This window comes from Nothoprocta perdicaria, unplaced genomic scaffold, assembly GCF_003342845.1.
Source record: "Nothoprocta perdicaria isolate Ctin4 unplaced genomic scaffold, notPer1 scaffold_3, whole genome shotgun sequence".
NCBI lineage: Eukaryota > Metazoa > Chordata > Aves > Tinamiformes > Tinamidae > Nothoprocta > Nothoprocta perdicaria.
In genome coordinates, this window is record NW_020455532.1 from 6,665,638 (window position 1) to 6,673,839 (window position 8,202).

Consider the following 8,202-nt stretch of genomic DNA (forward strand, 5'->3'; position numbering starts at 1 on the left):
ACTTTAAAAGGGAGTTATTGTTTGTATTTGAACGTAGTGGATAAACTGAAAGTGTTTAGACAGTCTGTAATGAAGTGCTGTTGGCCTCTGGTCTGTAGTAAGTGTTTCAATTTTATAGCTCTAAATCAACTTTACCCCCCAAATCTCCAAGGACTTTCTCTGCTTTGCAAATCAACTAGGACATAGTGTCCATACCAGTATCTCATTGTGTATTATCAAAAAGCCAGGCAGATTTATATTCATCTAACTCCCACTGATATCAGAAACATTTTTAGAAGTTTTAATTTCACCTTATCAGTACTTAGTCCCAAATCTGTGTTAGATAAGGTACACGGSATATTTTTTCATGAATCATTTGATTATTGATAGCAAATGGATTTTACTGGTGTGAAGTTCAGTCTTGGATAAAAATTATTTTGTGCATTCGTCTATACAAGAGGTGACAACTTAATGGGTGAGATGAGTTGCTCATTTTATGTAAAAGTTACAGCTCTGTAGTTCAACGTTTCTCCATTTCCACCATCTTTAGATTTGTGCACGCACCATTCTTTACGTCTGTGCCATTTCCATCACTGCTTCAGGGGGTCTCACGCTAAACATAAACACAGACCCTGCAACATACTGTCACAACGTAAACACAGTTTGAAAGTGCATGTAAATGCAATGTGCAAAAGCTGTCGTAATGCTTCATTTTCTAAATGCTCTCACATCCCTCTCCCCCAGGATTTTAAGAAGCTAGACTGTTTCTTCGTACAGATTCTTTCCAAATCTCCACATAATAACCCTGTTTCCTTGAGGAGGATTCAGAGCAAAATGTTGTACTTGTTGATGGAAGGTTGAAACCCTCTTCACATTTACGGAAACCCTCTTGGTCCAATTTCTGCTCTGCACTTGTTTCATTTGATTTATCTTCTCCTGTTCATATTTTCACTGATCACTTTCTTACTACTTTTACACTACCATCCATTTCAGTTTCGTACTCCTTTTCAAGTGATTCCTTACACCGCCCTTGCCACCTGCTCCCACCTGATGAATTGGCTGCTCAAACTGTTGATCTTGACTTGGCATGGTCTCTCCCACAGAAAACAAATGATGCCACACAGACATATAATGATGCCTTAATAAACATCCCAGGTACTTTGCTCCTCTCCAGAAGCCTAAAGCTTGAAATGTGGCAATGCCATTGGTGCCTGGAAGGCAAAGAAATAGAAGAGGTAGGAGACAAAAGCTGGAGAAGTTTTGCTCTTTGTGTGTATTTAACCATGACTGAAAATTCTTTACACCTTTTTTTGTCCAAGCTCCTGTCTGCACTTGTGCTTGTGATCACTAGAAACAGCAACATATTTCAGTACTCTAAAAATTGCATCTTTATATAGATTTTTTTCTCTTGCCTGCTGCAACATTGGCTAGATTTATTTTTCAGAAACTCAGTGTTTTGAGTAATTTGGTAGATGTCAAATGCCCTCTGTTGCTTCTCTTTCCAAGTCTCAGTGAGGCTCCAGAAAAAAAAAGAAAAGAATGTAGAGAAGTATATAAAGTTTTTTGTATTATTATTATTCTGTTATAGGGTTATAGGGTATAGTAGAGACAGTTAATCCACTCTTTTAGCTCTTTGGGGATTTTAGAGTCTGGATTTTTGATCTAGCAGACTCCTTTGTGGGTTCCTGCAGGCCTTAAATCCAGTTATGATGGTTATAATATATAGCTTTTTTGTACCCAGTGAGGTCGCCATCTCAGCAGTCATTACACTGTGATACCTTTGCTGAAGAAGTTGTTTCCGTCATTAAACAACCTTTCTGATTATTGGATTTTTTTTTTTACCATTACTCATACTTGTTTCTTGCTGAGATTCAGGAAAAGCTGATCCTGTGCAGCTGCAACCTCTTAGTGTTGCTGGGATTTTTTGTTTGTTTTTGTTTTTGCTTCTTTCACATGTTGTCCCATATGATAAATCTCACTTATCACTCAGTAAGGGGCAGGAATGCAACTCTGAGATTGTGATTATGATCTGTAAATGATCTATGTACTGGCTCTGGATCGGAGTCCTCCCTTGGAGCATTTGAGACATCATCTAAAAGGACACAGTTTAATATTTGTATATCAATAATTTTTCATTTTTGACTTTTAAAATCTTATTAATTTCATACACTTTGTACTTGGAAAATATTTTAATTTTCCATACCAGTTGGAAACTTTTCCTTTCAGCATGGATTGATTTGTTTTACCCAAGTTTTCTTGCAGGGTGGGACCAACAGTAAAGCTTAGTCCTGCTGATTATTAGTATTCTCACTTTTAACAGGTCTTCATGTCTGCAAGGATACTGTAGGACAGCATCCCTAAGTGAATTGAATGAGAAAGGACAGCACTGACGGGTATCAAAAATGGAAGTTTGGGGGGAAATTTTCACTCTGTGTTTGTAAAAGACTTTAGTATTAGTGTTGTGGCTAGTACAGTAATAGACATTAGTAATAATAACTATTACTATAATGTGGTATATTTGGCCAATCTATTAAGGGGGTAATGGGCCAGATTGGCCCAGCACTATCGACATTATGTACATAGATAATATTCTGACTTGTAAATGTTCTCTTGAGAGGCTTGTTTGTATATCCCTCCTTCCGACACAAGAGGAAGGGATAAAAAAGCAACATAGACTGAGTAGATGTTCCCTGTTTAATCTGGTTGAGTCGGTGCGGAAGGAGGAAAGCCATCCCTCTGATGAACTTTGTTGCCTGCAGACTCGGCTCTTTTCCCCAGCGCGGGGTGAATTCTGGCTGCTGCGACTGGAAATGGCACCGTGCCTGGGTAGACGGCATGTCTGAAGGAGATGTTCTGACCTTTCTCATCTCTGACTGGTGTTGCAAAGATGGAGTGATGTAGAACAGAGATTTTGTGACAGAGTAATAATAAGAAAGAATCTGACTGCCAGTTGCTCATTATTGGATCTCTTTTAAATGCCAGAACCATCTATGGTTGCCTTCAAACAACACTGAGTACCTAAATCACCGTGGTAAACAGATATAGAAAGAGACAGAAAGGTTAAAAGTGTACTCATAATCTCTTGCTTTTCCTCCTAAACATGTTTGATAGCAATATTGTTTCTTAAAAACAATATGACCTCATTTGTAAAGCAATATTCATGCTAAACTAGTCAGCTGTTAAATATACCCAGCACTGTGCATTATGATGAAGCTAAACCAGAATTTCAATTATTTTCTGGACACATTTAAAATTATAATACTTTACTGGGTTAGTGTTATAGTTCATCCAAATTACTCACAAAGTATCATATCAATCTCTTGCAACTGCTTATTGCTTACATATCTGAGAAGTTAGTCAAAGTAAGATGCTGGCTGGGGTAATGACCTTCATGCTGGCTTAGTGCTTTGATGGTTATGCGGCTATAAGTGCAGGGATGCCTAATGGTCAAAAGTCAGCGTTTGCTGGCCATAATATTTGTCACGAAAGAAACAGACTATTCATTTGGACCCGCATTTGTAACAGTGTGTTCCTAAAAGGAAAATAAAGGGGGAAATAAAACACTTGATGATCTGTGTATCCACCACCAGTGTCCCTTTTACACTGAAATCCCAGCAAGTAAAAATCCACACTGGAAAATCATTTGCAGCTTTTTATTGCCTAGAATGCAACACTGAAACAACACACAAAGACATGGAAGTTGTATTTTGTTATAGCCCCCATTTCAAGTTATGTGCCTTATCTAGAGGGAAGTTAACAGACAAATGATGTTTCAAGCATGGTTTAAGCAGCTCTGAGTAACCAGCACAGACTTAGGAACATCACTGGCAAGTGTGGCTTAAAGCAGATCTCACTGGAGCTGCAGTATGGCTGTGTATCCAAGGGGAAAATCAAAGGGCCCACTGCTTTTTAGACAAATGTCATAATAATAGTGCTTTTACTGCTGTATTAATATTTTTAAATAGGCTGTAATATTAGGTTATAGTTAACAAGTTATTGTAAAGAACTTACATTTTATTCAGCATTCTTGTCTGTGCATGAATTCTGTGCTTTAATGAATATATGTAAGAAACACTGTTAACTTCACCTGTATCTACCAGTGAGTCATAACGCTTAGTATTCGGTAGCTCTTTAGATTTTCAGCTCACTGTACAAGGGTTGTGGACTTCCCCGTGTGCTCTTGCAAAACACGTACAGTATGGAGCATTTTTCAGTTCAACAGGTAGGAAGTTTTGAAGCTTTTGAAATCAAAAGGGGTGCTCATTATCAGTAAAATCATCTGAGCTTTGAGCTGACCCTCAGTGACTCAACAGYGGCCATGTCAGAAATCAGCTCATTTGCTCATTTAATCTCTAGTTACAATACTGAAAGCAGACTACAATTGTTTACATATTAATAACAATTATTAATTAATTGCGGTAACAAAACAAGAGTATTCCATAATGTTTCTCTTTGGCAGGAAACCTATCAACTCCTACCCTGTTGGGATAAATTTAACAAGTTTAAGATCTTTCTTAACTATATCAAGGGCTGGTATGTTAAAGATTTTTACACGTTGAATATAGTAATGAAAAGGAATGGAACTATATGGAGCTATTTTTAGAATAAATATCGTGCTTTCGTATGCAGAATTCTTCATTCTTATCAAGAGTCTTTCAAGAGAACTGCTGATCTTACTTAAGTTTATTGCATCTAATTTTTCCATTCTTGAGTTTACCTCTGTAAAGTCATGGAAATGCAATGCTGGGGCCTAACTCATTTCAACAGCAGTACATTACAAAAAAATGCTGTCTGCGAGATATGYCATGGAGGCGATAGAAATGATTCAATGTTCTCTCCTTTTTTTTAGGTTAAAATAGCTAGTGTCCCTAAACATAATCCTGAGCGTCTTTCTATTTATAATTGTGTTTAATATAAATGTATTTCATTACTGAAGAGCAGTCTTCATGGCCATACAATAGCAAACAAATTCTTCAGAAGCATCTTTAATTATTCATTTGGCTGTGCTATATTTTATGCTACTTTTCATAAATGTTAATCTTTATTATTGCCCTACCAGGAAAAAAAAAGAAAGACAGAAAGAAATACCTGTTATTAAATGACCTATCAGGCTGACATGGATAAATGTTGGTAGCTATTTAATTGTTTCCCATCTGCAGTTTTATACAGTTTCTATCAAACTGAAGGGTAATTTTTTTAGTAGCTGCTTATTTTAAATGTACAAAACCCTTGTGTGTAATTCCATTAGCTGCCCTACAGCATTGCAATCTACAGTTTCCCTGAGGCTGTTGTGAAATATTGATGAAATCCTTGCTTTTGTGGCTTCCTCTGATACACTAAACATTTGTCTGATGTTAGTTGAACTTGAATGGATCTGTTCAGAGTTATATCAGTAGTGACTTCAAAGGCTGTAAAGGCTGTTACAGTTTTTTTTTACAAACTGAAGTTTCAAAGCCTTACCATGTGGTACTTTAAAAAAACAAAGTTCATATCAAATGAACCAAAGTGCTAGTGATACACTGGTAAGCCTCATTACAATTTCAATTTTATATAGATATATATTTTTTGTGTGCGTCTGATTTTGATTGGTGGCTCGTGTCATTTAAGGAAATTTAGATGGGTATTTAGGGCAACCTCAGATAATGAAAGACAGAAAAGATCATTTGAAACCTGGATTTCAAAGGTGGCAACATGCTCATGTGTACCTAGCCGCCACGCTCTTCTCCATCACCACAGAGGGCTGGGGAACACTGTTAACAGCAAAAGGAGACAAAAATATGGGTTTATTTCTTTTTAGGAGAGCAGTTCACATGCTGGCTATTACAAGTGTAATGGTGGCCTGGCCTGGTGGTGCCTTAGGTAATGGTGGCACTTCAGGTAGTGATGGCACCTCAGGTAATGGCGGCATCTCAGGTAATGGTGGCACCTGAGGAAATGGCGGCGCCTCAGGAAATGGCGGCACCTGAGGAAATGGCGGCACCTCAGATGATGGTGGCACCTCAGGTAATGGTGGCACCTCAGGAAATGGCGGCGCCTCAGGTAATGGCGGCGCCTCAGATAATGGTGGCAGCTCAGGAAATGGTGGCGCCAGGAGACAAACTGGGGCAGGGGGCGGGGCCAGTGTGCACCCACAGAATGACGGAGAGCATGTGCACTGGTTATGGCACCAGACGTAATGTTCCTATTAAGCATAATGGGCAAAAAAAAATACTGCATGGAGAATATCAAGATGATTGAAATAATAAAAGGGTGAGTTCCAGGGCTTTGTAGAAAGCAGCAGCCATCAGTGTTTCCACCCATGGGCAGATTATGCACTCAGGCAGTGTGTCTACCTGTGAGGAACCTGAAGCGCTGGCCCTCATCGTCCTTAAATCCACGTCTGCAACAGACAGCACCTGACTAGAGTTGCTTTTTTATTCTATTAGTGTAATAAATGACTATGTAAACAAGCCTGTCTTTAAGAAAAATTATTCAGGAAAAGCTCTGTGTTGACTCCCATCGATGGCTTGGCCTCCAAGCTCACCGGCATGCATCGACTTGCCTCTCTTTTCTCAGTCCTCCTTTTGTTTCATTCTCTTTTTCTTTCTGTTTTATTATGGAGTTTGCTTAGAGCTTATGGGCTGCTCGCAAGCCAGTTCATTGCACATATCATCTTCATTTGACTCGGTGGAGGATGCAATGTACAGGAGACATAAYGCTTTCCCTTTTACTGCTAAAAGTCCCACTGAAGCTAGTGGGTGTTTTGCCTTCCTAACCAGTAGGAAATTGAACATTTAATAGAAAGCTTTATAATACAACTCTAATTAGACTACAGCAAAATGAAAGCTCCAAATTGCTGCTTTTCAGCTTCAGATATAAATAAATGGTTATAGCTCCATGGAATTGCCTTTGTGTGCTAAATTCAGATGTGGCAGGGACCAGTCCAGGAGCCGGAGCCCGGAGCTGCCTCTCCTTGCTCCTGGTYGGTAGTGAGATGGGAGCTCCTTGCCACCGAGGTTGTGTCTGACCTCAAGCAGCAGAAAGTAGTGGGTCCCTCCTTTCCTAGTCTGCAAGAAACAGAAATTTGTGCTATAGGAATTGAAGAAGCAAAAAATGAAATAACTTTTTTTAAAAAAGGAGGATTAGGAAAAAAAATGTTTGAGATTATAGATTCTCTTGGATGCAAAATTGCATCGCTAGGATGGTGAGTGAAACCTCCCTGCTGAACTGCAAAATGTTTTGAGAATTCTTTACATAAAACTTCATTGCATTTCCAGAGTGCCCCATTGGTTTTAATCTCATTGAATTCCTAAGTGCCTTTGATACAAGAGTTATGCAGTAGAGTAGGGATTTTTTTTTCCTTAGTTGCCAATTTATCTCTTCAGTTGATTTTCAAACTTGGATGAATCTACAGCCATGAACTCTCTACAAAGAGCCAGGTTAAGATTTGTCTTTGGATAGCTAATGTAGTTAGACATTTTTGAGAAAAAGGAATGAGAAGTGGTCATTATCCATTATCTGCATGAAATATTTCAGAGAAAGAAACAGCTTTTGCCAAACAGAAAAAGATGTTTGAGTTGAAGCCAGACAAGAAGGAAACAAGATCACCTTATAGCACTGTGAGACTGCTCTGCTAATGACGTTTTTTCAAGYAAAATTGGAATATATGTATGAAAAAGTGCAGATGGTGCATGGGTTTTTACATGGATTAGCAGTGTTGTTCTGGACAATGATTCACTGTCCCTTTTCTTGGCAGAAAATAAATTTTCCAGTCTTGGAAAGAAACATGTGTATGTATTTTAAGAAATGTTTCTTTATGTGGAAAAAAAGAGCAAATTTGAGTGAAAATAGCATCCACTGGTGGAAAAGTTAGCAGTAAAAGTGCACACTTCAAAAAAAAATGTATTCACACTCTACAGTCCAAGGTCAGAAGTGGTGTATAATGTGGTGTAAGTTAGAGGTTAGTGAGGGGTGATGAGGGACTGAAAGTCAATACTGTGTTCAACATCACTGCGAACCTGGCTCAGCATTGCCTGTGGAGTTGACTCAAGGTTTCAAGATAAATGTAGATGGAGTTTTAGATCCATAATTTCTAAAAAGAGTTTTGCAGGTGCATGAACTGGAACTTCTTTTAATTACACTACAGAAATATATTAAAAATATCTAAGAAAACTCTATTCTCCAAAGAGCAAATACCAGCTTTTTACTTTATCCTTGTCCTAGAGAATCAGATTAAGTTATCTG